This window comes from Girardinichthys multiradiatus, chromosome 4, assembly GCF_021462225.1.
Source record: "Girardinichthys multiradiatus isolate DD_20200921_A chromosome 4, DD_fGirMul_XY1, whole genome shotgun sequence".
NCBI classification, from domain to species: Eukaryota; Metazoa; Chordata; class Actinopteri; order Cyprinodontiformes; family Goodeidae; genus Girardinichthys; species Girardinichthys multiradiatus.
In genome coordinates, this window is record NC_061797.1 from 20,430,781 (window position 1) to 20,445,281 (window position 14,501).

At 40.6% G+C, this 14,501-nt stretch overlaps 1 long non-coding RNA gene across 1 annotated transcript; it reads right to left on the reverse strand.

Annotated features, from left to right (window-relative positions):
- Positions 1-4,551: 4,551 nt before the first annotated feature.
- On the reverse strand, positions 4,552-9,801 carry LOC124867397. Its single transcript, XR_007038039.1, has 3 exons — positions 9,741-9,801; positions 9,539-9,660; positions 4,552-7,423 (listed from the first exon to the last, which is right to left on the reverse strand). It is a non-coding gene; the product is annotated as an uncharacterized LOC124867397 (long non-coding RNA).
- Positions 9,802-14,501: the final 4,700 nt, after the last annotated feature.

The window sequence follows — 14,501 nt, forward strand, 5'->3', positions numbered from 1 at the left end:
ACCATCAGCACCGGTTCCCCCCAAGGCTGTGTTCTCTCTCCTCTGCTCTTCTCCCTGTACACCAACAGCTGCACCTCCAGTCACCAGTCTGTCAAGCTTCTGAAGTTTGCGGACGACACCACCCTGATCGGACTCATCTCTGATGGTGACGAGTCTGCGTACAGATGGGAGGTGGACCATCTGTTGGACTGGTGCAGCCTGAACAACCTTGAGCTCAACGCTCTAAAGACAGTGGAGATGGTTGTGGACTTCAGGCAGAACCCAGCCCCACCTGCCCCCATCACCCTCTGTGACTCCACAATTGACAATGTGGAATCTTTCCGCTTCCTGGGAACCATCATCTCCCAGGATCTCAAGTGGGAGCCAAACATCAGCTCCCTCATCAAGAAAGCCCAGCAGAGGATGTTCTTCCTGCGGCAGCTGAAGAAATTCAACTTGCCAAATACTATGATGGTGCACTTCTACACAGCCATCATTGAGTCCATCCTCACCTCCTCCATCACCATCTGGTATGCCGCTGCTACAGCCAAGGATAAGGGCAGGCTGCAGCGTGTCATTCGGTCTGCTGAGAAGGAGATTGGCTGCAGTCTACTGTCGCTCCCGGAACTGTACACCTCCAGGATCCTGAAGCGGGCAGGGAAGATTCTGGCTGATCCCTCCCACCCCGGTCACAGACTCTTTGAGACTCTCCCCTCTGGCAGGAGGCTGCGGTCCATCCGGACCAAAACTTCATGCCACAAGAACAGTTTTTTCCCATCTGCCACCAGCCGCCCGGAAACCACCTTGACATTCTCCCTTTCCCCCACCCCCCCCCCCCTTTTTTTTTTTGCTGACAGGACACTTGTAACTTGTAACTCTATGCGTTACATTAACGCTCAGCTTGGACTCCTGCTTTACTTGCACTGCCATAATTGCACAATGATCACCTGCACTGTTGTATTGCTCTCGCACCCAATACTGCTCTATATTTACTCTCACTCACTTAAAACTGTGCACATATATTTATATTATATTGTAGATATGTTTATACTGTTTAATTTGTACTGTATTGCACCGACTATGCCAAAACAAATTCCTTGTATGTCCAAAAACGTACTTGGCAATAAAGCTTTTCTGATTCGGATTTTGTGATTTCTGATTTTGATCAGTGGCCAGCTCAGCCCCCTCTCTTCACCAAACATGTGGCCGAAGGTCTGACGACACGACAACTAAGTCAATCATCGACCTCCTGCCTAGGGTGTCCTGGTGCCAAGTGCACTGATGAACACTCTTATGCTTGAACATGGTGTTCATTATGGACAATTTGTGGCTAGTACAGAAGTCCAGTAATGAAACAGCACTCCGATTCAGATCAGGGAGGCCATTCCTCCCGATCATGCCTCTTCAGGTGTCACTGTCGTTTCCCACCTGGGCGTTGAAATCTCCCAGCAGAATAATGGGGTCCCCAGGAGGGGCACTATCCAGCACCCCCGACAGGGATGCCAAGAAGGCTGGGTACTCCGCACTACCGCTCAGCCCGTAGGCCGAAACGACAGTCAGAGACCTGTCCCCAACCCGAAGGCGCAGGGATGCGACCCTCTCATCCACTGGGGTAAACCCCAACACGAGACAGCTGAGCTGGGGGGCAACAAGCAAACCCACCCCAGCCCGCCTCCTCTCCCCATGGGCCACTCCAGAGTAGAAGAGAGTCCAGATCCTCTCGAGGAGATGGGTTCCAGAGCCCACGCTGTGCGTGGAGGCGAGCCCGACTATTTGTAGCCAATATCTCTCGACCCCCCACACAAGCTCAGGCTCCTTCCCCCACAGCGAGGTGACATTCCATGTCCCTAGAGCCAGCCTAAGCATCCGGGGATCGGGCCGCCGAGGTCTCTACCTTTTGTCTGCCGCCCAATCCTCTTTGCACCGTTCCCTCAAGATTCCCCCTGCAGGTGGTGGGCCCACTGGGGGATAGCCTCCCATCTCTCGTTCGGGCTCGGCCCGGCCAGGTCCCACGAGAAGCAACCCAGCCGCCAGGTGCTCTCTGATGAGTCCCGACCCCAGGCCTGGCTCCAGGGTGGGACCCTGGCTCCGCCATACCAGGTGATGTCATGTGCCTCGATGTAATTGTCCTCATGAGGGTGTTTTGAACCGCTCTCTGTCTGACACGTCACCTAGAGCCTGTTTGCCATGGGAGACCCTACCAGGGGCATTTAAGCCCCAGACAACATAGCCTCTAGGATAATTTGAGCGCTCAAATCCCTCCACCACGTTAAGGTGGCTGTTCAAGGAGGGGTGAAATGTGTGTTAGGTTTTTAGTACCAGCTTTAGGAGTGTAAATGAATTTTAAATATTGTGGCTATTCTGACATATTTACAATGAGGCGCACTGCTGATGTGTTAATCAGTGTGCACTGTGCTAATTAAATACACTGATAAAAAAATAAGTTGTCTCTTAGCAAAAACTGAATGGAATCTTTTCATAAAATGTACTATTTTAAAATTCCACACTGATATTTATCTTTGTTATCAAGAAAACGTTTCTCATCATTACTCTTTATAAACCTGCTGCCTTTTTAAGAATAGATAAACACAAACGCAATATTGGTTTTGTATACCTGAGAGGTGGTGTGTCTGTTTAAGAAAACAAAACTTTACTTCTTGAGTGTTAACAGTGATAACAGGACAAACAGAATAATCATGAAATTCATTGTCACACACATAAAAATATGTAAAACAAAGGTAAATCATTAAAAGCATTCAGAAATGCTTGTGCATTGTAAATGAGTTTATACCTGTATCCACAGGACAACAGGGTGTTATTGTTTAACATTTTAAAAATAAATCAGGACCTTTTGAGATGTAGGGACTAGCTGCTTGGCTCTGCATAAAGATAACAAAAAGCTTCCTAAAGAACCTCTGAAGCCTGCTAATTAATTTTCAGTTGTATTTGTCAAATCTGTACAAACAGGTGAACACAACAGTTCTCTGTGTTTGGGGGTATGTTCAGGACTAATACTTGACCAAGACCAGCAGCGGGGGCTTTAAAACCTTTTGCCGTACCTGGAGTTTAATGAAACCAAACAAAGAAAGATTTCTGAAAGGAACATGTTCAATCTTCCTGCACTTCCAATATAACCACTATTATTTATGTGCAGTCTATTTGGAAGCAAACAAAGGTAAGGTCAAATTATTCCGTAACTTAGAAATGCCTAAAAGCAAAATAGATGATGTGGCGCTGCAATAAAATTTCAGAAGGGTTTACAAGGGAAGCTAGGGTTTAAAAATCGATCAGATTTAATATTTAATCATCTTCAAAGTTTGGGACTCAGAACCATGGATCGTCCTGTTTCTGTGGAGACTGCAGCTGAGTGTGGTCAGTATTAGATAAATATATGGATTTTCCGTTTTTTGCTGTTTTAATAGAGCCCACTGGGAGCATATGTAAACAGCATAAAATTGGGTCTAAAGCATCAAAATACAGCCTATAAATAGGATGGGGGATGCAACTCTGGGCACATGCAGCAAGCCTGTACCCTGACTGTTTTGGAATTGGCACTGCAATTATCAAAGAAACTTTGAAAATTGCATCATTGAGTATTTGACCCCAATGTCCATGTACAGACACTTTAATAAACTTTTTTTGATAAACATGGATATTTGCATTGATCTGTGTCTGTTTTTCTTTAAAAATTAAAGATACTCTGTGTCTTTCAAAATGAGTCTCCTCATGCAGAAACACAGCTCTGTCATAGAGGGGTTTGAGGGCAGACCAAAGTGCAGACAAGAGCTGGGCAGCAGCATGTTGTAAAAGGTTTTAGCTTTATTTCCAGAGATTTTCAAAAGAAACCAAACAAGGCACTGCAGATACAAACAAAGTCCTGATCCAAAATCTTACAAGAGGTTCTGCCGGCACATGGAAAAAACTCAGCACGAATACGTGGGTTGAGAACGGGGTATGACAAAACAAGGAACCAGCAACAAACAATGACACAAAACCAACTAATATACTGAGGGATAACAAAGGGCAGGTAATCAGAGAAAACAGGGAACAGGTGTGACAATGAGGCAGGGAAGCAGAAGGAACAGGTGAAACAAATACAAAAGCTGAGGATGGTCAAAGTAACTAATAAACAATAAACAGAAACACAGACCACGCAAACCTATAGACAAAGATAAATAATCAAATGGGGAATAAGAAAACTAGAATAATCATGACTAAAGTAAACAGAGAAACTAGAGGGAATAAAGGAACAACAATAACAACCTGAGAACAAACAAAGAACCCATAAAGAAAACCTGAATACAAAAGTAAACAAACCTAACCACACTGACTGAATTAACTGGAAAGGAAACAGAAAATAAACTAGTAAACAAGAAGAGTGCAAAGGAACAAATAATAAAACACAATTAAATACAAAGATACTAAAGAGAAATAAAACTAGAGAATCCAGGGAAGACCAAGAACTATAATAATTACAATAATAATAATAATAAACCATACAAAGTAATAAGAAAACAACTATAAAAGAACTTAAGAAGTAAACACTAGGAGGCGGAAGATGGAGAAAGAAAACATGATACAAAAACCAAAATAGAAACATCTAAGCAGAAGGTAAACAAACACAAAGCCACAAACAAAGTCCAAAAATGTCACTCTGTGACAAGCTCAACAGTAGATAAATTATCAAAGACAATCTAAAGGAAAGACAGTAAAAAAACAAGTACTTTAAAAGTTTCAAAAATTTGTATTGTAATATATTTTGTGTCTGTTTGCTGGTGTGTTTATGAAAACCTCTTGTGCATGTGTGCACCGACTAATTGTTTGTTTTCGTTTATGTCTCATCCTTTTTTTGAGAAATATTCACAGTTAACTCGGTGGGTGGGTTTGGAAGCATTCTTTCCTATTGGGAGATAATATTCAAGTCAGCAGTTCTCAAATTGTAATGATAGAGTACCCAAAAATGTAATCCCTCCTTGACTGTCTCCCATGGTGAGTCAATGACATAACTGACAAAGCTATTACTTCAGACAAATGTCTCTGGCAAATTCACACCACGATACCACAGCAGAAATAATAGTACCATCTTGCTTGAAACTCCCAACACTTACTTCAACTTTCTTTTGTTTTTCCATTTCCCATTTCATTTGACCTGACTGTTTCACTCCTTATTTAACAAGAAACATTCCTGAATTCAAGGTCGTAATGTATGCTCTTTAAAGAGAAAAAAATAGTGTTATGGGGACAGGAATGTACTGTTACAAAATACACTAAACTTGTGACTATAAGAGGTGAGAATATTATACATACCACTATGGGTAACCAAAACGAAGAACAATATTTTTGCTTTTGTGAACAAAGTGGTTGCTTATTACCTTAAGCTAAACAGTCCATTTTTTTTTTTACTTGCACTGTGTGTAATTTTATTTGAGAGTTCTAAAAGAATCTGCACTGATAGGATTTATCTGATGCTGTCTGTCAAAAGGTCAGTTTATATTTCCCCGTTGTTGTTTCTGTTACTTTGCTAGTCCTTTTTGCTGATTTGGCCTTGCAGAGAACATGACGGTGAGCCTTCGCTCTTGGATCTAGAGAGAGAAGGAGACCCAAACACCTGTCGACAACGTTCAGTTCTGTGACAATCTTCGGTGTTGTAGGCTCAGTTTCTGCAGACACCCTCATATTCAGCCCTGAATTACTTTTTCCACCTTGTGTCTCTCAGGTTTTGTTTTTTTAATTTCCCCATTTGCCCCTGAAGTATTGAAGTATTGAACTCAGATTATTATTCTATATTTCTTTTCCCACATTGGACTTTACGTTACCTGCAATAATCCCTTTACCTGGAAGTGTAAGTCCATGGTTGCATTGTGGGACATTCTTCATAGCTGAGTGTTGTGTTGTTTGTGATCTCAAGTGAAGTGCAGTATTGGGTTACTGTGAATTGTTGAACTTGACTGAAATAACTTGAATCTGAGATGAAACTAATTCAGTTTATAAGGAAGCACCTGGAATGGGATTTACATTTGGCTAAGTTGATGCCTACCTCTGAATTTCTTGTAATATCCATTCAATTGATTTTGTCTGATGAAACAGTTTTATTTTTTTACATTTCTTTTGTATGTGTGTTCATTTTAAACACTCAAACAAACACTAAAGTCAGCATTTCTTGTTAATTTAAATCATTGCATCTGAGTCTTACTACAAGATTCTGTCTTGCTTCAGCAGTGAACCTACTGGCCCATGGCCCAGCTGAAACATTAATCCGTGTAGGGTAATATTTGTCGTCACCTCCCGTTTAGAGTGTTACACCTATCACAACATTGAGCGTCGATAATCCTACACACACAGTTTGCAGGAAGAAGGCAGGATTTCCTGGCCAGGTGAAGGGGGTTCGGCCAGAGGGCTCAAAGAGCTGGAGGCAACTAAGTTTGGGAAACTTGAATGACAGGGTGAACTCAAAGCTGAGAAGGGAGATTGAACCTGACTGTGGATGGAGTGATGACAAAGTCGAGGGTGAATGGTCCCAGAAACCTGAGGTAGAGTTTGCGGGTGAATGATTTTATTGGGAAATCCTTGGCTGACAGCCAGAGTTGACCAGGAGTGTATATTAGAGCCTGCTGGCAATCTTCCTCTGAAGAGTTCTCTGGAGGGCTGCCTTGTTATGATTCCATATGCGGAAACAAGACTGCAGATGAGTGTGGATGGATGGGATGACTGAGTCAGAAAAGGTGGAGTTAGTACAGGAATCCCGTGGTATAATTGTTGAATTTGTTGGTTTAAAGTATCCAAAGACGGGGCAACAGAATTGTGTTGTTTGATTAATGTCCTGAGATGAGAATCAAGGTGACCGAGGAGAATGCCCTGTTTGGAAAGGTTGGCCTGTAGTTGCGCCACAGGGTCTCAATGGCCATTTAATGTGGTCTCATTGAGACCGTGGTGTAAGCAACAACTACTCACAAATGAAGATGGTTAAAATGGTTTATTGACTCAAGAAAGGTGAATGTTTATTCCAGGCTTGGGAGCAGGTTCCAGGACAACACTAAGGAGAAGTAAGTGGCTATTACAAGAAAATGTTTTTGGATTTTGTGATGAGTTTGAGATTTGGGTGGAGGCTTACTGTTGACAGAGTTGGTGAGGATCCAGGGGGAGAAGATGGGTATATGCACAGGAGTTGATGTTGACAGGTTGAATGTGTGTGGAGTGGTTTCTGATGATGTTTTATTTTTCTTTGTTCCAGGAGGAACTGCACAGGCAACAGTTGATTGTTGGAGGGGGATGGTGGGTTTGTGTTGAGGTCTGGGCAGCAGATCCCGGAGGGAGCAACTAGAGGAGGTGTAAGTAGACTTTCTGGAAGGAAGTCAGAGGTGGAACCACCAAGGGTTTCCTGAGAACGAGGAGCCAGAGAACTGGAAACCAGAGAGAGTACTTTGGACAGGAGAAATGCTTCTTCCTGGAAGGGGAACACACAGGAGCAAAGCAAAGGATCAAAGAGCAACAATGAAACAAAGTTCAGAAGGCTAATTACCACTATGACAGTGAGAACTATCTGGCATCTGCCTTTGGGAATCCACTCCTTTTTAAGCTCCTCCTACGTGGCCTGAACAACCTCCAGCTGTACCAGCCATGCCAATCGCATAGAATATTCTTTTTGCACAATGGTTTACAAAGTTTATCATGGATTTTTTTTTTCACCAAAATTCCTCCAGTTGGGGACAAAGGGATACAATTTACTTTTATGTCTTTTCATTATGTTGATTTGATGCATTACAGCATGGTACATTTTGATGATACTCAGGGTAAATGTCATGACTAAAGGCTCGTGCAGAAGGACTCTGGAATGAAAATAAGCACCTTCATTTGACCAGATTCCCTTTTATGAAATGAAAAACACATTTGGCAAGGTTTTGGCACATTTGGTAAAATTGTTCCAGACTGGCAGCTCCACTTGGCACATTGCCCACTAAACCCTGTGTGGAACAAATATGCTTCAACTGATGAAGTCCACATTTGATGCAGTTATAGTCAAGATGTTGATGAATAGGACCCAAGGCTTGTCCTATGATTTCAAAAGGATTTCCATGGTTTTGCAATGTTCATTTAGTGTAAAATGTTGGTGAAGTTCAAAAAATGTGTTTTTTTTTTGTTTAAAAATAAATCAGACATAGTAACAGTTGTAATAGTGGTTCCACTGGAAAATTTGTATTGTTTGTCTTACCTTTACAAAGGTACCAAAAATCTGCACTTAGACTTTATTACTGTGGAGCTATACTTAATTTATTTTATTTAAATAAGGGTGGAAATTGGTCCAAAACACCTTCGGGCTTAGGCAAACCTCCATCTCTCTAGATTTTTCCTACACGTGTTCCCTGCTCTCACCACAAATCATAGTCATCAGCAAATATCACAGTCAGTGGAGTTTTCTGTCTAACCTCATCTGTCAACCTCTCCATCACCACAGCAAACAAAAAGGGGCTCAGAGCCAATCCATGATGCTGTCCTTTTTCCATCTTGAAGTTCTATGTCACACCTACAGCACACCTAACCACTGTCTTACAGCTCTCATACATGTACTGCACCACTCTGACATACTTCTCTTCTACTCCAGACTTACAATACCACAGCTCCTCTCTTAGGACCCTGTCTTATGCTTTGTTTAGATCTACAAAAACACAATGCAGCTCATTTTGACCTTGTCTGTTCTTCTCTATTAGCATCCTCAAATCAAATATTACATCTGTAGTACTTTTTGTTTACATGGAACAACACTGCTGCTCACAGATGCTCACATCCGACCTCAGTTTACCTTCCACTACTCTTTTCCATTCATTAAATGACTGATCAGTGTTGTCCATCTGTAGTTGCTCAGTACATCTCCCTTGTTCTTAGAAATTGGTACCGGTGCACTTCTCCTCCATTCCTTATGCATTTTCTCACTCTCTAAGAACTCTTTGAACAGCTAAGACAAAAACTCTACTGCTATCTTTCCTAGACACTTCCATACCTCTACAGGTATATCATCAGGACCAACTGTCTTTCAACTGTTCATCCTTTTTAATACCTCCCTTACTATATTCTTACTGTATAAATCCTTCTGTCCCTTCTTACTGTCCAACCTGTGATGCAAGTCATTATATGCCTTTTGTTTGGCCTTAGCCACCTCCATCTTCACTTCATGCGTAGTCTCCCTGTACTCCTGATAACTCTGTTCAGTAGCTGATCTTTCTCCTCACACACTCCTGAACTTCCTCATTCCACCACCAAGTCTCCTTATCAACTTTCCTTCCAGAATACATAACAAGTACTATCTTACTTTTCTCCCTCATAGCATTAACTTTAGCTGTCCAGTCATCTGGAAGCACCTCCTGGGCACTTCTGCATCACTTCATCCAACTCACTACAGAATTTCTCCTTATCTAATTCATATCCACTTCTTCTTTCTCTTAGTCTTTGTTGACCAACAGGATCCCAATTTCCACCAGTACTTTGTCAATCACCAGCACCAATTGCGGTCTTTGTCAACCTGGTCTTAATCCGATCTGTTATGAAGATCATGTTCTTGACTCACATGGTTGATGTGGCAAAAGCTTTAGGCCGTATGCGCTTCCTGACACAACCCTTTGCATTTATCTGGGCTTGGGACCGGCACATATAGGACACAGGATGCTGTCCCCTCTTTGTGGCTGCATTCTGCATTCATCAATTATTTGTTTAGAAACACAGCCTAAATATCATGGAGGTTAAACAAAAATTCAACATGTAAGACTCACCACCCCGTCTCGTCCAATCCTCACTGGCTGCTCCGATCAACGGTTGGTCCGCACTCCTCCTCGGCCAGTCATCTTCCGGGGCATCACTTTTAAAGACCTTCTGCATGGAAGACACCACTCTTCTGCTGAGCTTCGACTCTCCTCCACCCATTCTCCACCATAGGCTCCCAACTCCTTCCAATATACTAAGGCCTACGCCACCACCAGGATCGGATCCCAGGGGGGAAGACGTACCTAATCATAATCATAAGATGTTTATTCAAACTCATTTCATCCTCGACGTTCACGTCTTCCTAAGGGGTCCAAGCACCAAAGAAATAATCTTTCATTAATAAACTCTTTAACTGTCTTCTTGTTGTTTCTCCATTTTGTGATTCTTTCCAGGTTGAAATGTCATTGCAATCACAGATGGCAACACTTCCAACAATTTTCAACTGATTTTGTCCTGTCTTATATCCGATCTTGGAGTGAGATCTTTATGCAAATAGGCAAGTGATGTCGTGTATTTTTTTTTAAACTACAACCGTGCTTTATGTTGCATGTATTTTAAAGAGAAGACACAATACGTTTTTATTAGCTATGTGATATTACTAAACTCTGCAACATGCAAGGAAAGTCAGAGAAAATAGATTGAATCTTTTTTTGCCATCTTACAAAAACAGACTACCTCTTCTCAGTAGAGGCTGTAGTTATCATCCAGCCATTTGTTTATTTTGTTTTCCTGCTTAAATCTTTTCAGGGTCATATGTAGCCAACTGGGCGAAAGGTACACTACACTCCTGACACGTCACCACTCCATCACAGGACCACTGACACATGGCAAAAACGTTATAAGCATCATAACTGCTATTTAAGTAATGTCCTTAATTACTGGATTTAAAGGAACGTAAACATTAGCCCAAAAGAGATACAAATGAACAAGATCTGTTATAACTGTATGTCTTCTCTCATTGTGCCAACTTGTCATTTTGAATTCATGCCAAACAAGTGTGAGGTTAAACAGTATGCAAATTTGTAGTTTTGGCACCAACTATGGCACTGACAAATGCTTCAGAAACACCAACAACATAGAGGAGTTTGTCTCATGCAAGCAAAGCTGTAGACAAAAGTGTTAAGATGTGGTAGCCCTTAACTGGCTAACAAGAGTCTGACATCTTGGCTGCAATCTTATGTGGTGAATAATTAACATAAACTGGCTTAGTTATAGTTGTACTATGGTGAACTAAAAACTGGACAGAAAACAACAGATCTTCAAATAAAGATCTAAATATTTAAGTCCACCATTGCAATATCACAGCAATGGTGTAATGTCACAGCAAACTATTATAATTTCATTGTTAGTTACTCAACAAATTAAATAAATCAGTGTCAATATTATGTGTTAACCACTAGGACATGCAGCAATTAAAAACAGTATTTTGTTACAGTAATTGTGCCAGCTCTCAATAAATAATTATTTTTGCTAGTAACAATTTTGTATTCCTGCATCTGCATGAAACCACGATATGAATTTCCTCATAACCATAGTTAGTTCAAAGATTTTACTGAAATTTGAACACTATATTTTCTATCAATACATAAGACCAAATACTCAACATTTAAACTTAAACAGTTGCTAAAACGCGGTACATTATTCAATAATGTAGAATTCTATTTGTGTTTTAGAAGGATGACCTCAGTTTTGTTCCAAACATCATAAATCTATGTGGAATACCAGTCTTTGCCTAAGCCTTTTCCAAGTACTTATTCTGTACATTTATTTCCACTGTTATTTTTTTGTGACAAAATAAATTGTACACATTTCTAGGGAAGGAGTTTGGTTTACACTGTTACAAACTTTATTGAATAGCAGGGCTTGTGTCAGATCAGGCCTGTTCTTTGAGTTAAAACCATGTATCACTGTCAGATTGTATCAAGAGTGAACATATCCAAAAGTCATTTCCTTGACAATGTAACACCATGCTGCTAAAGTGACAGACAGAGCACTCTCTCCAAGAATCTTGGGCTTGAGCCTGGGGAATGAAAATGTGCTAAACACAGTGAAATCCAATCTGGTTTTTCATAATCATTCCTGGGATTTTCTTCAGTCGCCAAATGCAAGAGTGACATTAATCCCTATAGCAGCAGGATTGGCCCATAGTTAGATTTTCACCCTCTCATAGCCCACCCCGCCGTAGCAATTCTGGGAGATAGCTTAAGCTTTGCCATCAACCCATCCCCCCACACCCGTCCTTTGACACAAAGAGCATTCCCGTTGCCCTTCCCTTGCAATACCTCCTTCCATCTAACAGAGAAGATATGGAAATTAGCATATGGCAAATGGATCTACATACATACTCACACAGACACAAATTCACACACAACACAGCAAGCAGTCATATGAAACTTAATTTTAATTCCCATATAGTTAAATACAATGCAAAAAAGAGAGGCTTAACTCAGGCTGAACTGCAAGGGGCTGCCTTCCTAATATTTAAAAAGAAAAAGATGAACTAAAACCATACCCAATGGCAGTATTAACAAAGGGGACTGATAATAGATTTAAGCATTCACTATTAGAACATTATGATGATTGTATTTGAAGTGATTAAGCTGAGTGAATTTCTTTTTTGTGTATTTGATCTGAAACAGTAACACCACTCTTGTGATCATTAAAAGATTAATGACAGGAACATAGTATAACCTGTATAATGCCCAAAAGACCACTAAAGCTAAACTGCAAGAGGTCATGTGTTTGTGCCAAAAGTCGACTTGCTTTTCTGCATTATTTCAAGCAAAATCTAGGAGTACAGTCTTGTGCCCTAAGAGCACAAAAAACCTTTATTTTCCATTTTTTTTTATTGTTTCCTTTGTTCTCACATTGCAGTAACTGTTGAATTTGACAGTTCTTACAGCATATATTTTAGTTTATTTCTAAGCTCCTATCTTACACTTAGTACATTTTATAGAACATCCGGAATACTTTTAAGGGTCAAACAAGCTGATCGCTCAACCAGCACCTGCACTTTTTAAAAATGCATTCCTGCTTCAAACTGCAACTTTGTGGAGCTAAGGAAGTAATCTTGCATTTACCAAAATTAAAAACAATACAGAAGTATTTTAGTACCACAGGGAACTGTGCTCTTGCCATTCCTATTCACTCTGTACACCTCAGACCTCCTCTGCAGTTGTAGGGTGCATCAGAGATGGACAAGAAGCTGAGTACAGGGATCTGGTGGACCGCTTTGTGGCATGGTGTGGAAACAATCATCTCATCTTAAACGTGGCTAAAACAAAGGAGATGATCGTAGATTTTAAGAGAAACAGGAATAGGTTAAACACTATTTCCATCATTGGAGAACAAGTGGAGGTGGTAAAGGAGTAAAAATACCTTGGTATTCATCTGGACAACAGACTGGAGTGGAGATACAACTGTGACGCCATCTTCAAGAAGGGACAGAACAGACTGTACTTTTTGAGGAAGCTTATGTCCTTCAGTGTTTCCAGCAAGATATACATATCTTCTATAAGTCTGTTGTGGAGAGTGTAATCTCCTCTCCCATTATCTGCTGGGGAAGCAGCATCAGAGCCAAGCACTTAAACAAGCTCAACAAGCTGATAAAGAAGGCTGGCTCTGTTCTGGGGTCTCCTCTGGAACCCCTGGAGATCAACATGCAAAGAAGGATTCTTCATAAAATGAAGAACATTATGGATAAATCTGAGCATCCTCTTCAAGAGACTGTTGTACAACAACAGAGTGTCTTCAGTCAGTGGCTTCTTCAGATCTGCTGTAAGACAGACCGCTACAGGAGATCCTTCCTGCCCACAACCATCAGCATCTACAACAGCTCTTTGAAGAAACCTGCATAATATGAGCTACAAAAACATTTTCCTTTTGGATGAATAAAGTAGTTTTGAATTGAATTGAATTGAATGCAAAGGTTTTATTAAGCAGACGCACAATAACATAAAACCCAATTTGTAAACAATTCTCGAACAATTTCAGTAAATACAGTGGATCTCATGGTAAGTTGTACAGTTTAGTGAACTTAACCCTAAGGTATCTACAGATCTTTTTCATATTTTCCAGTGACACAGACAGGTGATATCCAACAACTGAACTGAAACCTTTCATTAGCCATTTTCTCCTTTTCCGCTGATCAGCGTTAGAGTTCAGAACAGTAGTTCCCCACTGACCAATACTGTCATACATAAAAGAGGACCCCCACTGTAGATTTCCTCTTAACTGTATTTCTCTATCACACAAAACTGTATGCCAAAGCTGGGTATTTGTCTGTTTTACCTGCTTGTATGTACTGGTGTGTCTGGCAAGCAAGAAAGAGAAAAAATAAGAGAAAATTAAAGAGGAAAAGGGAATGAAGATAAATCCTTCATTAAAAATGTAAAGATGTGTCATTAATGTTAATTTCTTAAATTGTAACAGCAGTAACTATTTTGAATTTTGTACAAGTTAATTCCTGCTACTACTGAAAGGACACCAATCCAACTAAAATATTGAAAAAATAATAATAATACTGGAATACTTGTGTTTACTCCATTTAAGGTTTATCTGCAGAAAGTAAACTGTTGTACAGTCTTTAGTTGACCTGGTTTAAACTGGTAAAATAGTACAGTGAAAATCTTAAGTGGAAAAATAGATTACCTCTAACATCACCTTCAAATATAAAACAAGTTATTTGCACTGACCACTTTTATAATGTAAGGATGTGAGGTTTAATGTAATGCCGTATGTCTCTCACTACAACTAGCAAAATAAATGTT